A 21,023-nucleotide genomic window follows, 5' to 3' on the forward strand; every position below is an offset into this window, starting at 1 on the left:
CAGGTCGATGCAATACACTGGCGATGCAATACGCTGGCGCTGCAACACGACGCCGACATCTGGAATTAGAAAAACTCCTTCAATCTATTGACATCAACACTAGATACTTGTTTCGTTTCTGGCAAATTGCCACATTAGACCCCTTTGTTCGTACTACTGTCTACGGTTCTTGCCAATGCGCATCTAACTTAAGCGATCTGCCTCTTCATACGCTCTCATCAAACAACAGAACCCTGCCCCCACAACGAAATTCCGTGAGATTCTTCGTTCTGTCATAGTATTCCTAATTCTTTATTTTACATTGCGCATTATACTCTCTCGCACACCAATGCATTTCTTGCCAGCGCTCCTTTAGCTCTGCCACATAGTCGTCAAAATTATACCTCATTGCAGCCGGAACTTTCTGCAGTATCCCTAGAATATTACATTTACTCATTTGGTGTATATCCTGTCGCACTTTGCGATACCGTATTATTTATAAAAACTGCAAATGGAACCCAACTGTCCCTGTTTGTCTGCGCTTTATTCACATAATGGCTCGCAAACGTTCGGTGCGACCTTTCTATCGCTCTGAATCTTTTCAATATGCTACAGTTAACATACTCTTTTCATGGTTTCGCTCATGAAATTACTTCCCATATCACTCAGCAATACTGACTGTATCCCATACCCCAGTATAATCTTCTCAATTAGCACGTGTGCTGCTGTATCGGCATCTTGCCTGTCAAAAGGTTCAGCTACCATAAACTTCGTCAGCGCGTGTTGAAACGTTACAATATACGTGTTTCCATTGTCCATCTGATGTAATGGACCACTATATCAATATTGCACCTTTCTAAAACGTGCTCAGGTGTTTTCCTGATTTCTAGAGGCATTTTAATGTTTTTTTCCGAGTGAGCTTGTTGTTTCGACAACTTTTGCACTTTCGTATGTATTCCTCTATATTTCTTCATACCGTTCCACACACAGTATTTCTTTATTCGATTATAGGTCCTTCCTATTGTGGAACTGTTTTAATATCACGGGTTTTTCGCCTCCGCTTATTTCTTCTGCCATTATCGGCTCAGATATGTCTCGTTTCCTGATACACTTTTCTTTATCACTTCCAAATATACTCTTTCACAGTCCTCGGCTCAGCTGTTTCGTGTCCGGTGTCCTTGACAGCCGCGCCTGCTGCCTGTTCGTATGCTTCAACAATCCCGCTGTGTTTGCCTGCCTGTAGGTGCCTGACATGAACTACGGCTTCCGTGTCTGTCGTATCCTGACCTAGGCAACTGCTGCCTTCTGGTAGCGCATCCGCCGCCCAGACGTCTCTTACTCGCGAGAGCGCGTCGGCCACTTGGTTACCTTTGCCACTGTTGTACACCATTTGATAATCGTACTCCTCCAGCTTCAGCCTAAACATCATCAGTCTGGATGAAGGACCTGATATACTACCTATCCATGTTTGAGGTTTATGGTCAGTACAAATCAAGAACCTTCTGCCAAATACATAGAGTCTAAAATATTTCATGGCCCAACAAATGGCCAACGCCTCCCTTTCTATCCTACTCTACCCTCTTTCCGCCGTGTTTAGCGTCCTTAAGGCGTACGCAACAGGTAAGTCACTTCTAATTATTCCCTGACTCAACAAAGTTCCGATGCTTGTTTGGCTAGCGTCAGTCGTAATTTACAGTCCTTTTCAAAGTATGGATATTGCAGTAATGGTGGACTTATCAGCTTCTCCTTCAAATACAGATAAGCGTTCTCTTGCTCAACACTGAAGCTGTAAGGCACCTCTGTCCTTACTAGCTCGTGTAGCGGATTTGCGATTTTGCTGAAGTTGCTTGTGGAACGTGGTAGTATCCCATAAGGCCTTGACACACCTTTAATTGCTTTGTTGTTCTCGGCTAAGGATCTCTATTACCTTGACCTTCTGTGGGTGTGGCCTCAAGTCCTCGGCAGATATAATATGGCCCAAGTAGCACACTTCTTTTCGCAAAAATTCGCACTTTTTCACCTATAGTTTCAAATTGTGGAGTCTCAGTCTTTCAAATATCTCTGCCAGTCGCCCATTGTGTTCCTGTACGAAGGAGGCGAATATGACCACGTCGTACAGGTATATGAACAGCTTATCACCTTGAAACCCCGTAATAATGGAGTTCATCAATCTCTGGAACGTACTTGGAGCTACTTTGAGCCCCATGGGCATTCTTTTGTACTCATAATGCCCATGCAGCGAGCTGAAATTCGTATTTTCTCGATCCTTTTCGTTTAATAAAACCTGATAATAGCCCTTCCGCAAATCCAGGGTCGAGAAGTACTTCTCCTTTCCACGAATTTCGTCAGTTGTTGGTAACGTATGAACTGAACTTAGAGAGATCTCATTCAGTTGCCTGTAGTCTGCGACTATTCTCTACTTTTGCTTTCCCCTAGCGCCTTTCTTTTTAGGCAAAATTATTAAAGGAAGGCTCCACCCACTCTCGCTTTGTACAATAATGTCATCCGCTAACATTTTCTCAATTTCACGCTGGAGTATCTCCTTTTGTGCTTGCGGTATTCTGTAGGGCAACGATCATGTCACCCTACCTTTCGCTTCTGGCAGCAGTTTAATTTAGTGCCTGATACTATCTGTGTATGACAATTTGTCTCACGGGAAATGGAAAATATCACTGTACATGGTACTCTATAATTGCTGCCCTTTCATCCGCATTCATATGACCGAAGCGAATATTTTCCTTTAGAATACTTACCCTCACCTTCACCTATGGGTTATTTTTATGGACACTATTCACTCTGAAGGATTTTCTCAACAATTCCAGCTTTTGATCTGCTTTGGCTACTACCTGTGCGCATTCTACTGACACACTTCTTTGTGGTATTCAGCATATTTATTACGCATTCTCTCGATTTACCAATGCTTCTAGTAGATACAGGCGCTTTGTGATCTTCTGTTTCCGAATGGTAGCTTCCTTCATTCCGTTTGTTTCTATTTTTATCTGACACACCCGTTCCTCTGGGAGTCCAACTGCTATCGTTGAAACACTGCTAACGTTTGGTTTCCGCCGTTTTCGCTTCCCTCCGGCAATCCCTGCTACCTGCCGTTGTTGTGTTTCAACTGTTAATAACTTTCTGCCAGTGCTCACTCTCACCTTTCCACCTGTTTCTCGCTTCGTGCTTAAGCCTTTGTTGAAAGAATCTCCTCTCTCTTTTGATGTTACTGTGCGGAGCTCATCTGGTGACTCCTTTTTCATCTCGTGACGCACCTTTCACTCAACGTCTGAGATTTTCCCAAAAGATCTTTGTCTTTCCTGCACTTGCGCAATCGTATTACGAGTCCCGGACTTCTAAACCTAACTGAAATGTGCGGAGCTCACACTCTTGCTCCGTCTTCATTCCGATCCGTTCCCCGTGGAGCCACAGGCTTCCGGTGGCATAATTGATTACGACACTATTTTCCTTGGAAAATTCTAGGCCCACCAGCCCGTCAAACGAAATATCAATATCTTCCCCGATGCAATGGAAGCAATGCGTCACTCGCATTCCGCTGCCCACTCGTAATCCGAGGTTTACTCTGGCCTCTGCCCTTGCAACTGTATAAGCGATTCCCCGAATCCTGCCCTACGTTCAGCTGTATTACATTTTCCCCCGTCTTTTATTTCCCTCACTAGGCTTATCTGCGCCCCATTATCAATGAGAAACCTCAGGCGATCATTAATACCTTCCTCACAATCCAGTTCTACTATATTATTTTTGCTTTAGCAGTTTACTGTTAATACTTCACCAGGCAAGACGTAAGGTGACTGCATTTTTACGCCTTTACTTAGTTTTTCTGGATTTAACCTTTCCCATACGCATTCTGTGCATGGAAAGCGCTCTCTGGGCAGTCCCTCGCCTAAAGATATTTACTTTGGTATTTAAAGCACGTTAAAGATTTATTCTGCAGACGTGGTCCCCTGTGACCCGGATAATTACATCGTGAGCGTTTAACTACTCGCCCTTGGTCAGTTTCCTTGCAATTTCCTGGTGCAACCGGTCCTACATTTCGTATTACTTTTCCGCTACTACAGTCTCGCTTCTTGTGGCTTGGCTTCCCGCACTTGAAGCACTTCGAGGCCTTCTTCTCATTTCGCGGCACTGCAACAGCGCCTCAGGCGATCACCTTTTCTCTAGAAGAGGCTAACGCGCTCTCCTCTGCCGGAGCGGTCTCTATAGCTGCTGCTAGCGCTAGCTGTTCACCGCCCATTCGCACTCTGGTCTTTATCCTATCGTCATAAGTGCCCTGGATAAACACAGCTCGGCTTAATTTACAGACAAGAGCAAGGCTGCCTTCTAATTCTGATTCTCTCATAGTGTCTCTAATAACTCCCTTGAAGTGGTGTTGCATTGTATATTACCTTGAGCCCCACTGTACTGTACTTTCCCCACGTTCTTGCTGACTATGAACAATTGGTAATCGTAGTAATCAAGTGTCCTTTTGCTGCCGTATTCTTCTACTAATATGGCTCGGACATCTCGCCAAGTGGCGCTTAGGTCTCTAACAGTTTACTGCTTGCTGAGCCCACTATCTAAGTCTTAGCAAATTTCAAAAGAATATCATGCATCTCTGGCACAACCGCCGGCCGGAGTGGCCGTGCGATTCTAGGCGCTAAAGTCTGAAACCGAGCCACCGCTACAGTAGCAGGTTCGGATCCTGCCTCGGGCATGGATGTGTGTGATGACCTTAGGTTAGTTAGGTTTAAGTAGTTCTAAGTTCTAGGGGACTGATGACCTCAACTGTTAAGTCCCATAGTGCTCAGAGCCATTTGAGCCATCTGGTACAACCATTTCAAATGTTAAATCGCAACTGTCGAGGAACCAATTTAGAGTGTTCTTAGCCCCATTGAAAGGCTAGAAATTTAATTTTAGCAAATCTGACAAATTAACAACTTGCCTAATAGGTTGCTAATAAGCGTCAGTGCCTGCGCTTTAAACATTATCGCCGTCGTGTGGTAATTTTTGCTTCCGCGCGCCGTCCGCTACAAAGCGTTAACCTTGTGCCACCGGCCGTCGTCGCCGCTGCCGTTGCTGTTGACGTGTGCCTTCCGCTGTTCTGCGCCGCCGTCTGCAACCTCGGGCGTCTGTCTGTGGTGCCGCCGCCGTGGCCTGCCACGCGCCGTGTTTTGCCAGGGACATCGTCCGTCGTCGCCGATGGCGCTGCACCGCCTCTGCGTCGCCTGATACGGCGCGCTGCCCGCCCCGCGTGCAGCATTTGCTGGTTGCCATCACACCGTCGTCCGCGGCCTGGCGCCGCTTTCTGCAACTGATGGTGCCACTGCACCACGCCTGTGCGCCGTCTGTGACCACGTGCCGCTGTCGGCAGCTCCTGGCCACCTTCCGGGATGTCCGCTTCGATCCCGGGCACCGTCCGTCTGCTGCTGTTGTTGAGGCTACAGCGCTAGGTCCCGGCTTCTTCTCCTTTTTCGAGAGCTCTTTTGCTCTCCTGCCTCCTGGTTCTGTCCCTGGCCTGCGAACCGGTTACCGAAGTAATATACATGAGGAGTCTCAAAACCGATCCGTCATTTTGCGTGACTTTAGGCTGAGTAGGTTCGATATTTCGAATAATGTGACCTATTCCTACAATCGTGGCGTGATAAATGCACGCTTATCCACGATGAACACATCCCATCACATTTTCTATATAGGGTGAAACGAAATTCGCCCACTCTAGCTTCGCAGCGAGACTCCTCACACATCAGTGTTAAGAAAATATCTGACACAAAATTTCGTCCGGCGAGTGCATCCGGACGTTAAAGAGTGGCAATCTCACAACACTGTATCAACACGTATGGTAACTATCCCTGACAGCACAGTTTAATAGTACTGCACAGTTGGCGCTGTGGCTAGAGTTTCGGGTTGGCATGCAGAAGGGCGACGGTTCGATCCTGGGTAATCCAAGTGATACGGTATCTGGCGTATAAATCGTCAACAGCGATTGTAGTGATTCCTTTGGAAAAAATTTGCACTTACATACGACAGTCGTAGAAATGGAACATTGACCAGCTTTGAAAGATACCCTTTCCACGTCGTGGGCTCGAATTTCTTCGCACCACTTCCTCTACTAGAAGCGAAACCTATTTTCTTTGTACCCTCCTCTAATGGTCACATGGATTAATACCAACTATTATTCTTGCCTTGTTCAGGTCAATTACATTTCGTTAGGATCTTACATTACCCGTCCGACTAGCAACGTGCTTTACGAACAAAGTCCAAACAATTTGTATGTAATATCACCATGGTCCCATTAATTTTTTCAACTGTCTCTTTCTTATTTGTCTTACCATGTATTTGTTCTTTTCAGCGTTACGAAATATTGTACATTTAGGGTACATGTGACATAAAAAACGGTGTATATTACAGTAAGAAATGTCAGGATGAAATTAGCAAAAAAAAAAAAAAAAAAAAAAAAAATGCATCCCAACCCAGGATTAAACCCTCGACCTCCTGCATGCTAATCCGAAACTCTATCCACTCCACCAGCTTCACAGCAAGTTTAAACTCCGCTGTCAAAGGTAGTTACCGTACGTGTTTTTACAGTTTTGCCAGATTGCCACTCTTTAACCTTTTTCTGCCGCATATACTCCCAGATGAAATTTTGTGACAGACATTTTTTTATCGCTGGCATGTGGGAAGTCACGCTGCGATTTCCGAGTGAGAGAATTTCGCTTCATCCCGTATAGGACGCTGCCAGTAAGCGTTCCAGACGCCTGGAGACATAATAAAGGGGAGGATGGTCCCTCAAGTAGGAGTTATGGTACTCGGTCGGAAAAAAACGAACAAATAGGGAAGACTTCGATAACTACAACCTTTAATTGCTCTTTGGAGCCAAACTCAATAAGTGACCTCTATGAATGTACAGCATTGGTCATACAGCCGTGGAGGGAGCTACGAGGCTAATTCAGAACCGCGCCAGAGCAAAACCGCGCAAGTCCAAGCCCCGGTCCTGACTTGCACGGAGGTCGATCCTGGATCGCATTCTGAACTCAATTCTCCCTCCCCCCGTCGGACACCGCCGCTACTGCTTTTGTACGTAGCGTCGACCCCTTCCACGTTGGCGTCTGGCCACTGGCCTGCCGGTCAACGTATCTTACCATATAAGGTTACTGCCAACGTTTGAGTTGCGCCTCGCGCTTCGCCATGTGACCTCACGTGATACCTCGTGAGTCTACGTCACTTTTCCGGTAAACGCCCGTCCTGTGGCGTCGCCTTTGTATTCGCAATAAAACCTACTCGTTCTGGCTTCTGTTCTACTGCGAATGCGAGTAGCAGGAGCAGGACAGGAACGATAGCTGAACACTTTCGCGACTTTGACAATTTATCATGTTCCTGGGAACCAAACAACTGTCTTTTCGGCTGTTTTAAAACGTCCTTCCTCGTGGTTAGACTGGTTTTACTGGAAGAAAAGTGCCACTATTTTTTGCAAACGCTTGATGTCAATAATCATGTTTGTGGAACATTATTGGCCCTCGAATGTAATATGCAAGCCATGTCTAGTAGGAGAGGGTAGGACTATACGACTTGTCGATGAGTGGTGCCTGTGTGCAGACCTGCTCGAGGCTTCTGGTGGACATATTTTCTTCCTGATGCGAGTAAAAATACACTGACTGTTCCTCTATAGCTGCTTGCTTAGGCTGTCTCGTCCATGACCCGTAAGGCTTTCGAACTGCAACAACTCGTGTCCCGTCGGATTGAGACAGTTTTCAGCCGGGGCGCCGGATTATTGTAGCTATCATGTGGCTGCTCAGAAAATCAGTGTGAAAACTCGTCGATAGACGACGTTGCCTAACCGTCCACTGACGCCCCTCTCTTGCAGTAAGTGCAGGAGCCGAAGGTTCTCTTACTTGGCCTCTTCTCTTGCTTTATGCCAGTTGCTCTTGGTTGCCCTTTTTTTATAATTGTATCATACTTTTGGCGCGAGAGGTGTGGCGTGGTCCCCTCGATTCTGCTTTAATGTTATTAGTCACACTTATCCGGTGGGCATGGACAGTTAGTGTATTCAGGACAGAAAACTTCTGGGTTGGGTGGCTGTACCTCTACGCTTGCATGAACAGGCTGGTGTTCAAATGGTTCAAATAGCTCTGAGCACTATGGGACTTAACATCTGCGGTCATCAGTCCCGTAGAACTCAGAACGACTTAAACCTAACTTATCTAAGGACATCACACACACCCATGCCCGAGGCAGGATTCGAACCTGCTACCGTAGCGGTGGCTCGGTTTCAGACTGTAGCGCCTAGAACCGCACGGCCACTCCGGCCGGCGGTTGTGCCAGAGATGCATGATATTCTTTTGAAATTTTCTAAGACTTAGATAGTGGGCTCAGCAAGCAGTAAACTGTTAGAGTTCCCCTGCTTTTCCATCCTCCCTGACCTCTCCCTCGGCAGGTCCGAACCTGAGACCGTAGCAGTCGCGCGGTTCCGGACTGAGCGCTTAGACCCGCGAGACCACCGCGGCCGGCACAGGCTGGTGTGCATTGGTTTCTGGTACCCCTTGAGAACCAGTCCGTCACTGACAGTTCTACATACCTCCAATTTCAAAACTGGTATCGTATCATTGTTTGCGGCTTCGTGTGTGAACTGTATATTCTTATGCAGGTTGTTGAACTGCTGGAGGAAAATTCTCAGGTCTCCTTCCCCGTGTGGCCAGACAGGAAATACGTCATTCACAAACCACAGGAGAAATGGTGCAGAAGGTAGGGTCGTTTCCTCGAAAGCTTCCACTGAGAGGTCCGCAGCCATTGGGAAGAGAAGGGAGACCACTACCACTCCATGTAACTTATCGTAATATTTTCCCTGCCAGGTGAAGTGCGTTGATGAGAGGCACAAGGGCAACAAATCATTGATATCAGGTGGGACCTCATACTGTGGGATAAGAATGGCCTCGTTTGTAAGTACATTGCCGAAAATAGACATAATATCAAAACCAACCATGTCAGTTGGCTATATCTGCTGTTTGTACAAAGTGTTAAGAATCGTTCACGTAAAAGTCTGTTAAACTATCAACACAATTTACAATCCAGATGTTTTGCTATATAATAGGTAGGCAAATCGTTTCCATTCACTATAGGCTTCAGTGCATACTCTTATCTGTATAGTTTAGGTACCCCATAAATTGTATGTGCTACTGGAACTATGGTGGTGAGTCTCTTGGCTGTGTCAGGATGAGCTCTTCGAGTGATTTAAGAAGGCCTCCGTATACTTGACTTGGATCATTGCTTACAGGGTTGCACAAGAGCTCATCAGTTTTCGTTTCATATTTTGAGGTGTCTATCACAACCGTAGCGATACCTTTCTCCATGTGCAGAACCACAATAGCTCCGAATAAAAGTCTCTCGGTGTACATGCCACGTCAGTTCAGGATAAAACTCCTAGCTTTCGACCACTACCTCCATGGTCGTCGTCAGGGCTAAAACTGACTGTCATGAATTTTCTTTTCCTTTATTGTTATTTAACACCTTACATAAGGTAGGCTGGCAGCAGCACAGTACTCAGCTCTTCAGCCACAGGTTTTACAATAGAAAAAAAACAATGGAGACACAGAAGATACAGAATATAGTGGGGGACAAAAAACAGTAGACACAGTAACGAAAAAACACGAAGCCGTTCACACACGAAGACAACCAAAGAAACTGTTAGCACCGAACACGGACACTGATGATGGAGACGACACGTGAACGATGGAGCGTGGGCGGCGAAAACACTGAGGCACAAACACAACGGAACACACACTTAACCGATGGCGATGATCTCCGGCGCACGAATGTCCACTTAACGTGTGCGAGTCCGGGGACCTGCCAAGAGGGGAACAAGGTGTTGGGGGAGGGAGAGGGGAGAGCAGAGATGCCAATGGGAGGAGAGATGGGGGGAGGAATGAAGGTATGGGGTGTAGGGGAAGCCCAGGGTAGGAGGGGGGAGGAAGGGAGGAGGGAGGGAAGGGAGAGCGAAGGGAGAGAGGGTGCCCTGAGGGAAAAACACAGGAAGTGGTAGGGGAGGATCAAAGTTGATAGGAAGGGTAGATGGGGGGGGGAGGAGGGCATCATCAGGGAGGGGGAGCTGGTGGAAGCCACTTTGGGAGAGGGTAGGGATAATGGGGAGATGGAGAACAGGTGGGGTGTGGAAATGCATGCGCGGCAGCGGGCGGGGGTGGGAGAGGATGTGAGAGACAAGCGGGTGTGGAGGATCTTGTTTACGGGAGGTGTAGAGGATCTGTATCCGTTCCAGGAAAAGGGGGAGGTGGGGGAACGGAATAAGGTCATACAGGATCCGTGTGGGGGGAGGGGAGACAAATGCAATAGGTGAGGCGAAGAGCATGGTGTTCGAGGATTTGAAGGGATTTGTAAAAGGTAGGAGGGGCGGAGATCAAGGCTGGATGGGCATAGCAGAGGATAGGGCGGATGAGGGATTTATAGGTGTGGGGGATGGTGGAGGGGTTCAGACCCAATGTACGTCCAGAAAGAAACTTGAGGAGACAAAGTCGGGAGTGTGCCTTGGCTTGGATTGTCTAGAGATGGGGGGGTCCAAGAGAGGCGACAGTCAAGGGTGACGCCAAGGTACTTAAGGGTGGGGGGCAGGGCGATAGGACAGCCATAGATAGTGACATATAAGTCGAGGAGGCGGAAGGAAGGGGTGGTTTTGCCTACAATGCTTGCCTGCGTTTTGGAAGGATTGACCTTGAGCAACCACTGGTTGCACCAAGTGGTGAACTGGACAATATGGGATTGGAGAAGGTGTTGGGAGCGCTGCAGGGTGGGGGCGAGGGCAAGTAATGTGGTGTCATCGGCGTACTGGAGAAAAAAGATGGGGGTTGAAGGCGGCGGCATGTCCGCCGTATACAAAAGGAGAGGACGGAACCTTGGGGCACACCAGCGGCGGGGAAAAGGTGTAGGAATCCGTGTTATGGATGGTGACATAGGACGGACATTGGGAAAGAAAGGACTCGATCAGATGGACGTAGTTAATAGGAAGGGTGAAGGTTTGGAGCTTCAAGAGAAGACTGGAATTCCACGCACAGTGATAGGCTCGTTCGAGGTCGAGGGAGAGGAAGATAGCGGAGCGACGGGAATTGAGCTGTTCAGAGAGGAGATGAGTGAGATGAAGGAGAAGATCAGCGGCAGAGAACGACGGCCAAAAGCTGCACTGGGTAACAGGAAGGAGGCGGCGCTGGCGGAGATGCTGGTGGATGCGTTGGGTAAAGATGGATTCCAGGACCTTGCTGAAGACTGAGGTAAGGCTGATGGGATGGTAGGAGGAGACAGCGGACGGCGGTTTGTCGGGTTTAAGGAACATCAGGATGTGGGAGGTTTTCCACACATCGGGGTAGTAGCCGGTGGACAGGACTACATTATAGAGCCTGGACAGAGTGGAGAGGAAGGAGGCAGGAGCTTCACAAAGGGGGCATAGGTGACACGATTGTGACCATGAGCGGTGTTGCGTTTCGTGCAGAGTGTAGCCTTGATATGCTGAGTAGTGATGGGGGCATTGAGTTCGGTGTGTGAAATGTTGTCCAAGTACTGGAAACCAGGAGCAAGGGGATGGACATAGGTGTCAGTTCGATTGCGGACTTCTGGGAAGAGGGAGTAATCGAACTGGGGATCGGTTGGGATGGTAAAGACATTGGAGAGGTAGGAGGCAAAGTGGTTGGCCTTACTAAGGTTGTCAGGGAAGGGTTGATTATCATGAAGGAGAGGGTAGTAAGGAGGGGGTTAAATTCGGTAAGGCGGTGGAAGGCTGGCCAGTACTTGGATGAGTTGATAGAAGTGTAGCATTAAGATGGGTGTATGTCTGTTGCCAGTCCCGGCGTTTCTTAGCTGCGAGCTGTCATGAATTCCTTTTTTTTTTCCTTTATTGAATTTCGATTCCCCTCAAAGGGAGGGGGGGGGGGGCTGGCAGCAGCTTCTTACGCTACTCTGCAGCCTACAGACTTTTTCAAATGTATGAAGAAGTTAAGAAACAATAAAAGCAGGTGATAAAACAGTGACTTAAATTGTAAAACGGCGGAAAATTGTGTAAAGTTAAAACATATAGCAAAGGGTTGGCAAAGCGAATAAAATATACAGGAAGCAGACAGGTAACATAGTAACAGACAATTAAAAAAAACATGGCGACAGTGTGGCTTCTGTTCGCAAGAGTTATAAAACCACACCCAGTGACAGTATGATGTCCGTTCACAACACTTCGGAAAAGACACACAACACTGAACATGCTTTGTTAACACTGCAATAAAATGTAGGCACAAAGAGGACACACCATAGCCTAGGGCGGAAGGGGGGGGGTGAACCTGGACAGATGAGGGGGAAAACAAGGAGAGGAGAAACGAAAGGGAGGGGAACCAAAGGAGGGAGAGGACTCATAAGGGGGGGGGGGGACTGGCAGGGCACACAGAAGAGGGAATGGGAAAAGGCAGAGGAGGGAAATGCAAAAGGACTGTGGGGAGAGAAGGGGTGAGAGAGAGGGTAGGTGGGGAAAAAAGGGGATGGAAGGGGGGAGAGGGAGCCTGGGAAGGGGACAGAGGAAAAGAGGTGAGGATCAGAGTTGATAGGAGGGATAAATGGAGGGAGAGAGGGCATCATCAGGGAGGGAGAGTTGATGGAAGCCACCTTGGGAAAGGAGATAAAGGGTGTAGAGATGGAGGGTTGGGGGTACACAACAGTGAAGACGTTGCAGGGGGTGGGGATGCGAGAAGAGAGGAGCAACAAGGGGGTGAGGGGGGGATCAAGGCGGCGGGAGGTGTAATGATTCAAATGGGTCTGAGCATCAGTCCCCTAGAACTTAGAACTACTTAAAACTAAGTAACTTAAGGACATCACTCACATCCATGCCCGAGGCAGGATTCGAACCTGCGACCGTAGCAGATGCATGGTTCCAGACTGTAGCGCCTAGAACCATTCGGCCACTCGAGCCACGGCAGGTGTAGAGTATGCAGATATGTTCGGGGAATAAGAGCAGATGGGGGAAAGGAATGAGATCATAGAAGATCCGGTGGGGACGGGAGGCGTATATGGAAGGTGAGGCGGAGGGCATGAGGCTAAAGGATCTGGGGGGGGCCAGATATCGAGGCGGGACTGGCATAACAGAGCATGGGATGGATTAATGATTTGTAGGTGTGGAGAATGGTAGAAGGGTGCAACCCCCATGTCCGGCCAGAGAGGAGTTTGAGGAGTAGGAGGCAGTTGTGGGCTTTGGATTGGATGGAGCGGAGATGAAGGATCCAGGTGAGGTGACGGTCAATGGTGAGGCGAAGGTAGGTGAGGGTGGGGGTGAGGTGGACAGGACGGGCTCAGATGGTAAGGGTGAAATCCAGGAGCTGGAAGGAGCGAGTGGTATGACCTACAATGATTGCCTGGGTCGTGGAAGGATTGATTTTCAGGAGCCACTTTTTACACCATGCGGCAAAAAGGTCAAGGTGATTGTGGAGAAGGCATTGGGACCATTGGAGCGAGGGCGAGGAATGCAGTGTCATCAGCTGTGGGAATTGGCATTATGGATAGTAACATAGGAGGGGCCTTGGGAGAGGAAGGAGGCCATCAGACGAATGTAGTTGACAGGAAGGGTGTAGGTTTGGAGTTTAAACAGGAGACTGGGATGCCAGACACGGTCATAGGCCTTTTCGAGGTCGACGGAGACAAAAACGGCAGAGTGACGGGAGTTAAGCTGGTGGGAGAGGAGATGACTGAGGCAGAGGAGTTGGTCATCAGTAGAGAAGGAAGGTCGAAAGCCACACTGGGTGTTGGGGCAGAGGTGGTTTAGGTGGAGGTTGTGATGGATCCACCAGGAAAGGGTAAATTCCAAGAGTTTACTGAAGACCGATGTAAGACAGATAGGACGATAGGAAGAGGCATCAGATGGAGGCTTGTTTGGTTTGGAGAACATCAGGATATGTGAGGTTTTCCACAGGTCAGGATAGAAAGGGTAGATTCCAAGAGTTTACTGAAGACTGATGTAAGACAGGAAGGACGATAGGAAGAGGCATCAGATGGAGGCTTGTTTGGTTTGGAGAACATCAGGATATGTGAGGTTTTCCACAGGTCAGGATAGAAGCCAGTGGTGGCGAGGACTTATAGGAAGGAGGGAGGGCAGTGTTTGAGGTGGCAGTAGGTAATGCAGTCGTGGCCAGGAGCAGTGTTGCGTTCAGTGCAGAGTGTGAGACTGATGTCCTGTGGAGTGATGGGAATGTTTAGTTCAGATGGTGGTGTGTGGCCGAAGTACTGGAAACTAGGAGCAAGGGGAAGAACAGTGGTATTGGTACGGTCCATGACGTCAGGGAAGAGGGAATAATCAAAGTGGGGATCATGTGGGATGGAAAAAACATCGGTGAGGTGAGAGGAAAAGTGGTTGGCCTTACTGAGGTTGTCAGGAAAAGAATGGTCATCATGGAGGAGAGGGTACTGGTGGGGTGTGGCGGTTCCCAGTAAGACAGTGGTAAGCAGACCAATACTTGAAAGAGTTTATGGCGAGCGTGGTGTTCAGTTTTGTTCATGTCTGGCACCAGGCACGGCATTTCTTCTCAGTAAGTAGGTTGCAAATGTGTCATTGTAATTGCCGGTGGCAGGTATGTGCAGCCTGGTCACGAGTGCGGAGAAAAGAGCGGTAGAGGCAGCGGGACTCTCAAAGGAGAATTACAGCCTGAGGAGGCAGGGCAGGGCAGTGAGGGTGGATGGCTGTGGTGCAGATGTGGGTGGCGACAGCGTCAGACAAGGTCTGGTGCAGGAAGGCAGCAGTGCGAGAGATGTCATCAGGAGATTGGAGGGTAAGGTAGTGGCCATCAACCTGGGTGTGAATGGAGTCCCGGTAGGCATCCCAGTTGGCATGGGAGTAATCATGGACAAGTTTAGAAGGGATGTCGGGGCAAGGAGCGTTTCGGGGATGGCGACCATTAGAGATAGTGAGGAGAACAGGAGCATGGTCTCTGCCAATGAGGTCAAGGACATCTGCGGTGATGCGCCCAAGGAGGTTGGGAGAGGCAAGGACCACATCAGGAATGGTGTTGGATTTGGGTCGGGTGTGCTGAGGGAGGGGAACCAGGTCTCTCTGGAGGGTGGTGATAAACTGATCCACCACTGGTGGTCGGCCGGATCTCGGCTGTAGATATCGAGGTCAGGGGCAATTATGCAGGTGGAGAAGGTGCAGTCAATGTGGGCCAGGAAATCATACGGGATGGGGGTCTGAGGGCAGACAAAAATGGTGGCACAGGTGACGGTAAGGGTGGGGATGAAAAGGCTGAGGGTGAGATTCTCTGCAGGATTGTTAAGGAGAAGTTGGGGCCAGACTTGAAGGTGCTTGAGGTGGCCTATAGCAACTCCACCAGGCGCCAGAGGGTATGGGTTATCGGTGTGGTGAAGGGTGTAAGGAACTATGTAGATGGGGATACGGGGTTGAAGGAATGTTTCATTTAGGACGAAGGCATCCATGTGGTGCTGACGGGGAGTGTGGAGGAAGAGGAGTATGTGGGTGGGATATTGTGGTACAGGATACAGTAGCGTTGTTGTACAATGGAAGGGGAGAGTTAGACGAGGGTGGTGAGGGGAATGAAGGTGAAGTGGGCCTGGTTGTGGGAGTATGTGGCATAGATGGTAAGACGGAAGATGGAATGGGCAGCAAGGGCGATTTGGGAAAGTGTGTGGGAGCCCCTGAAGGGGTGGATGTTTTGGAGCACAATGGTGATGAAACAGGTGATGTCCTCTGCAGTAGGTGGAGGGCATAGCGAGTTGTTGGGCTGGATGGGGTCATCAACAGCATTGACAGGGACGGTGAGCTCAGTGGTGCCTGAAGGAGGTTTCGCTTTACACTTCAAGCAGTAGGTAGGATGTGATACGTTACAGGTGTTGCAGGATGGGGGAGAGGTGAGGTTTGGGCAGTTCTTGAGGAAGTGGGAAGCTTTGCAGTGGGGACAAGTAGGGGGGTAACATGGTCGTTGAATGTGAGGCAGCATTGGCAGATTTAGGATTGGAGGGGTCCACCTTATGATGGTGATTGAAGATGAAGACTCCCTCAGTCAGGAGGTGGTCAATGGAGGGGGAGGATTCGGTGAATATCCGAATGAGATAAGTGGACCTGGCATCATTGAAGATGTGACGGGCCAAGCGGATTTCGATGTTAGGCCAGGAGTTGAGTTCTGCCAACACTTCAGCCCCCGTGACCACAGGACTAATCTTCGTGATCACAGCGGTGAAGGTTGGCGGATGTCGGGGAGGTTGAGGCTGATAGGATGGGGTGTGGTAGGGGATGAGGGTTGCACGTTGGCCAAATTGGATATGTGGGATGCAGGAGAGGAGATCGGTGTGGAAGGAAGCATTGGGGGATTTAATGAGGACTGAGTCCTTGCGAGGAAGCAGAAGGGAGATGGGGGCACCGGGGTAGTATTTTCGGATGGCTAGGGTGAGGGAGTCGGCGTCAAGGAATCGAGGGTCGGGATTAGAGAGGACAAAGGTGTGGGTGGCTTCAATGGCAGGAGTGGGGTTTGGGGTCACGTCCATGGGGGTGGGTGTGTCATGGGGATTGGGGTTTTCTTTGAGGAGATTTTGGGGGAAGGGTCAACATTTGGGCGTTTGGAAGGTTTTGTGGTGATGACAGGGTGGAGAGAGAGGTAGGGGATGGGTTGCAGTGGGAGATGGCATGGGTCAGTACCACCCTGAGCAGCGGGTGATGCAGAGGGAGGGGGTGTGGGTGTCACAGGGACTGTGGAACGTCGAGCCGAAATCCGTGCTTGCTTGGAGCCTGGTAGAGGTGGTGCAGGGAGCGGCGGAAAGTCTGCAGATGTCGATGGGGCGATAGTGATAGGGGAGGGCGAGTTGGGGTTAGTTACAGCCGAAATTGGCATGGGAGTGGGGTGGACAGGGAGAGAAGGAAGGACGGGAGGGGGGTGGAGGATGTTCTCCATGAGATGGTGGTTGGAGCAGCGGAGGGAGAGGTGAAAATGATAGTGGTGGTGGGTTGAGACATGGTGGTGGCGCGCGAGAGTTGGACGAAGACGGCGGCGACGAGTCGGCGGCGGCGAGAACCAGGCGGCGGCGGCGAGCACTGGCATGCGGTGACCGGGCGGTGGCGAGGAGGACCGGATGGCAAGCAGACAACATGGCAGGAAAGGTTGGGGCTCTTCCGCGTCGGAGATACACCCTGAGAGTAGCCCAGGCAGTGCGAGTCCTCGATGAGGAAGAGAGGGAATTCAACCCTCAAAAGTGAGTCGTGAACTGTTTTTTTTTCCTTATTGTGATTTCATTCCCCTGCCCCATATGGGCAGGGGAGGGGTGTTAGCGGCACAATACGCCGCTCTTCAGCCGTGTGACATAACAAAATAAGAAAAAAATGTTAAATACATAAGGCGAGAAAGGGGAACTTAAAACAGAATAATGGGAGATAATGGGGGTAAAAAGTAGACTAACATGGAGACGTTCATGGACGACAGTTAAAAGTCACCAGAAAGTTAAAAAACGCAGTCAGCGAGTCTTCAAAACTCAAAGATGACACTGAATGGACATGCACACGTCAAAAGTAGGCCACAGTAGTAAAAACACTCCGGAACAACACACTTAAAACCCACTTGGAGCATGCACGACGAAGAATAAAACTGCCAGGCCAGACCTGCCGAGGGAATGGGCAGAGAGGGTGGAAAAGAAGGGGAGAGCATGTGGCAGCAAGGGAAGCGGCGGGATGAAGAGAGGAGGGGCATCAGTGGGTTGACGAAGAGGCAGGAGACACCTGGGGCGGGAGAGGAAGAGGGAAGGCAGGGCAGGAGGGAGCGCAGAGACACTGAAAGGAGGCACAAGAGATGGAGGGAGAATAGGAGGGCGAAGCCGCTCAGGAGGAGGGAGGGGGAGGAGAGGGAGCCCTGAGGAGGAGGCAGGAAGATGGGTTAGAGTTTGTAGGAAGTATAGAGGTCAGGGCGAAGCTCATCATCTGAGAGGGGTAGACAGTTGTGTTGGGAAAGGAGAGGGAGGGTGTGGAGATGGAGAGAGGGTGGCACACAACGGTAAAGGTGCGGCAACTGGTTGGGGGTGGAGAGGAAGGGGGATCAAGGTGGCAGACAATATATAGTGTGTGGATGTGTTCAAGGAAAAGGAGAAGGTGGGGGAAAGGGGACGAGGCCGTAGAGAATGTGTGTGGGTGACAGAAGGCGAATGCAGAAGGCGTGGCAGAGTGCATGGCATTCGAGGATTTGGAGGGCTTTATAGAACTGGGGAGGGGCGGAAATCCAAGTGACACTGGCATAACAGAGGATGGGGCAGGTCAAGGATTTGTAGGTGTGAAGGATGGTGGAAAGATACAGACCCCACGTCCGGCCGGACAGGAGTTTCAGGAGGTGGAGACGGTTGTGAGCTTTGTTTTGGATGGTAAGGAGATGAGGAGTCCAGGTGAGGTGGCGGTCGAGTATGAGGCCAAAGTATTTGAGGGTAGGAGTTAGGTGGATAGGACGGCCATAAGTGGTGAGGCTGTAATCATGGAGGCTGAAGGAGCAGGTGGTGCTGCCTATGATGATCGCCTGGGTCTTTGAGGGATTAAAACAGAGGAACCACTGGTTGCACCAAGCGGTGAATTGGTCAAGGTGGGTTTGGAGTGTACGTTGGGACCGTTGAAGGGTAGGATAAAGGGCTAGGAAGGCGGTGTCATCAGCAAACTTGAGAAGATGGACAGGAGGGGGAGATCTGGGCATATCAGCAGTGTACAGGAGATAGAGGAGAGGGGGAAAGACAGAACCTTGGGGCACGCCGGCAGAGGGATGGAAAGTACGGGAGTTGGAATTGTGGATAGTCACTTAGGAGGGACGATGGGAGAGGAAGGAAGCAACGAGACAGACGAAGTTGATGGGGAGAGCATAGGTCTGGAGTTTGAAGAGGAGCCCGGGATGCCAGACATGGTCATAGGCGTTCTGGAGATCAAGGGAAAGAAAGATAGCCGTGCAATGGGAGTTAAGTTGGAGGGAAAGAAGATTGGTAAGGGTAAGGAGCTGGTCGTCGGCAGAGAAGGAGGCAGTGCTGGTTAAGATGGTGGTGGATACGGCGAGAGAGGACGGCCTCGAAGACCTTACTGAACATGGAGGTGAGGTGGATTGGATGATAGGAAGAGGTATCAGAGGGGGGTTTGTTAGGTTTGGGGAACAGCACGACACAGGAAGTCTTGCACAGGTTGGGGTAAAATCCAGTGGAGAGGAGGACATTGTACAGGTTAGCAAGGACAGACAGGAAGGATGGAGGGGATCCCTTGAGGTGACAGTAAGTGACGCCATCATGACCAGGGGCGGTGTTGCGTTTGGAGTGGAGGACGAGTGTGATGTCTTGTGTGGTGATGGGAGTGTTGATGTCTGAGGGGGGTAGCTGATCCTTGTACTGGAAGCTAGGGGCGAGTGGGAGGACAGATGTGTCAGTGCGGTCAAGGACGGTGGGGAAGAGGGAGTAATCTAAATGGGGATCATCAGAAATGGAGAAGACCTTGGATAGATGGGATGCAAAATGGTTAGCCTTACTGAGGTTGTCAGGAAAGGGTCGGTCGTCATGGAGGATGGGGTAATGTGGGGTGGGATGGCTACCAGTAAGGCAGTGGAAGGCTGACCAGTACTTGGAGGAGTTGACAGGGAGGGTGGAGTTGAGGCGTGTTTCTCTGTTCACCAAAGTACCTGTGGATGACACCTTAAAACTGTTGGCTGCTCAATTTTCCTTAGAAATTTTGAAGTTGTTCCGGCACAAATTGACGACCACTTACTTTTTATACAGTGGAAATTGTTGTGAAATGACAGATGGAACAGCCATGGGTTCGCCACTATCACCCGCAATAGCGAATTTTTTCATTGAGGATTTTGAAGAACGAGCGTTGAGCAGCGCTCACCTCCGCCCATCATGCTTCTACAGATACATCGACGACACCTGTTTAATATGGCCACATGACATACTGCAGCAGTTCGTCGAACATTTCGATGGTGTAGATCCAAACATAAAATTTACAATGGAGGTAGAGAAGGAAGGGAAGTTACCCTTTTTATATGTGTTGGTGGAGCGAAAACAGGATGGATGACTGGGCCATTCTGTGTACAGGAAGCCAACGCATACAGACTTTTATCTGAATAGCCACAGGATCCATCACCCGTCTCAGAAGAGAGTTAAGCTGAATACTTTAGTACACAGAGCCAGGACTATTTCCGACAAGGACCACCTCGGTCCCGAGATTAACCATTTGACGACTGTTTTCAAGAGGAATGGTTAATCTGCCGGTGAAATTAAATCAATATTGTCCAAGAAAGTAACACACAATGCCGTCCATAAAGAAGAAGAGGACCAACACATAGCACGGCCTCCATTTTGCGGTGCTACAACAAGCAGGATAGGCAGAGTCATAAAGAGGCAAGGAATAAAACCAGTTTTCGGACCACCTAGGAAGATTAAGGAAATGTTGAGACCAGTCAAAGGTAGTCTCGACTTAAGGGTGCTGGGAATTTATAGTACTCCTTGCGAATACGGCAAGAATTGCGAGGGCTAGTCGGTAAGAACCGTTGCCGACCGTTGCATCGAGCATCAGCGCCATCTGAAATAAAGGTATTTTGAAAAATCAGCGGTGGCTGAGCATAGCCTGCTTAGCAAGCATCGCCAGTTCACGACCTCCCTGCAAACAAATACCTCTTCAATCATACCCTCTCCCAGCACCAGGTTGACTCCATCATCCTTAATGAAACCTTCCTCCAACCCCACCATGTTGTCCTCAACTCCCCTTATCTCCTTAACCGCACTGACAATCCCCTTCCCCTAGCCCGAGGCGGGGTCGCTATAGGCCACCTCAGGCATCTCCCTGTCCAGCCACAACCCCTCCTCAATCACCCGACCGGACACCTTCTCCTCAGCCTATTTTTTCCCTCCCTCACCATCACCTGTGCCACTATCTATATCTGCCCCGCAGCTACTCTCCCCTTTGACTTCATTTCCCATGTTGACTGTACCTTCTCCACCTATGTGATCGCCACTGACCTCAACATCCACAGCCGAGATTCTGCCACACTTCGGTGGTGGCATCAGTTCCTTTCCACCCT

This window comes from Schistocerca americana, chromosome 2 (genome assembly GCF_021461395.2).
Source record: "Schistocerca americana isolate TAMUIC-IGC-003095 chromosome 2, iqSchAmer2.1, whole genome shotgun sequence".
Taxonomy (NCBI): Eukaryota; Metazoa; Arthropoda; class Insecta; order Orthoptera; family Acrididae; genus Schistocerca; species Schistocerca americana.